Source organism: Parus major, chromosome 23 (assembly GCF_001522545.3).
Source record: "Parus major isolate Abel chromosome 23, Parus_major1.1, whole genome shotgun sequence".
Taxonomy (NCBI): Eukaryota; Metazoa; Chordata; class Aves; order Passeriformes; family Paridae; genus Parus; species Parus major.
In genome coordinates this window covers 1,446,870-1,448,944 of record NC_031791.1, presented here as the reverse complement: position 1 = coordinate 1,448,944, position 2,075 = coordinate 1,446,870, and the positions used below count along the sequence as shown (strand labels likewise).

Below are 2,075 nucleotides of genomic sequence, written 5' to 3'. Positions count from 1 at the left end.
CCAAAATGTCCCTCAGAGGGGATCCAGCTCTGAAATATCCATCAGAGGGGATTCAACTCTGAAATATCCATCAGAGGGGATTCAACCCCAAAATATCCCTGAGGGGATTCAACCCCAAAATATCCATCAGAGGGGATTCAGTCACAAAATATCCATCAGAGGGGATCCAGCTCTGAAATGTCCCTCAGAGGGGATTCAGCCCCAAAATATCCCTCAGAGGGAATCCAGCTCTGAAATGTCCTTCAGAGGGGATCCAGCTCTGAAATGTCCCTCAGAGGGGATCCAGCTCTGAAATGTCCCTCAGAGGGGATTCAGCTCTGAAATGTCCCTCAGAGGGAATCCAGCTCTGAAATGTCCCTCAGAGGGGATTCAGCTCTGAAATGTCCCTCAGAGGGGATCCAGCCCCAAAATGTCCCTCAGAGGGGATCCAGCCCCAAAATGTCCCTCAGAGGGGATCCAGCTCTGAGATGTCCCTCAGAGGGGATTTAGCTCTGAAATGACCACCAGCAGGGATTCACGGCGTGCCAGGAGGCTCCAAACACTCCTGCAGAGCTCAGGAGGCAGCAGCAGCCTCGTGGCCACAGCACCGTTCCAGTCAGCAGCCACTTCCCCAATATTTAAGGTGGCCAAAGCTCCCACACTTCACGTTTTGCCCCTCTCAGGATTTCAGTTCAGCTCAGACCTCACTCTTTCCCCAAGAGCTTAAGGGAAACATTCCATAAAATTGCTTTCTGATTGCTTGCCCCAAATTCAGGGCACTGAGAATTTGAATTTAGCTCACTGGGACACAAAGAGTGACCAGGAAACAGGGAGGTGGGCACAGGACAGTGAGAGCTGATCTCTGAGCAGCACAAAGGGTGTTGCTGGCAGAAAACACCTTTTTACTTAGAATAATAAATACATTTAACATTAAACTTGATGGAAAGTTCAGGCACTGTAGGAAGTGAGCAGTGAAAGCACAGATCAGTAAGGAAAATATTTTGCTAAATAACAACAAAATTGTTATTCTTTTGGTGGCTGAAATGTCCATCCTGTGATAAAGCTCTTGTAGCTGAACAAAATTAACACCAAAAAAAAAGAGTTTTTGCTCTTCATTGTTGACTTATCCCAAGCACACAACTGATATATTCCATACTGCTGCCTGCAGTGAGAGATGAGACCACAAACACTGGCACTGGCAAGTAAAAAGGATAATTTTTAATATTCTTCCCCAAATCTCTTTGCTGAGACCAGAGGACACCACCCTGGTGCACCAAGCTATTCCAGCTGCTCCATCCCTTTACACAACACTTTACACCTCCGTGTAGCTTCTGGTGGGTTAAAATTAAAACACCTTCGCTCTGGTTTCATTCAACAAGGTGAATTTATTTGGGATGGGAGACTTAAACAAACACTTGGAACAAACTCGGAAGTTTTGTTTGTGCTGCCGTGTTCAGAGCCCACAGGGCAGGGAGGGGACACAGAGGAGCTGCTCACACGAACCGAACTGCCCACGGGGACAGGACGGGGACACCGGGACAGGGACAGGACAGGGACACCGGGACAGGGACAGGACAGGGACACCAGGACAGGGACACTGGGACAGGGACAGGACGGGGACACCGGGACAGGGATAGGACGGGGACACCAGGACAGGGACAGGACGGGGACACCAGGACAGGGACAGGGGCAGCAGGGACAGAACAGGGATACAGGGACAGGAGCACCAGGGACAAGAGAGGGATACAGGGACAGGAGCACCAAGGACAGGACAGGGATACAGGGACAGAAGCACCAGGGACAAGAGAGGGATAGAGGGACAGGGGCACCAAGGACAGGACAGGGATACAGGGACAGGAGCACCGGGGACAGGACAGGGTTACAGGGACAGGAGCACCGGGGACAGGACAGATACAGGGACAGGAGCACCAGGGACAGGACAGGGATACAGGGACAGGGGCAGCAGGGACAGGACAGATACAGGGACAGGAGCACCAGGGACAGGACAGGGTTACAGGGACAGGAGCACCAGGGACAAGAGAGGGATACAGGGACAGGAGCACCGGGGACAGGACAGGGATACAGGGACAGGAGCA

At 51.8% G+C, this 2,075-nt stretch overlaps 1 protein-coding gene across 1 annotated transcript in view; it reads right to left on the bottom strand.

The window, feature by feature from the left end:
- TRIT1 (tRNA isopentenyltransferase 1) overlaps nt 1-2,075 on the bottom strand; it is a 16,688-nt gene that overhangs the window by 13,537 nt on the left and 1,076 nt on the right. The window lies entirely within an intron of this gene.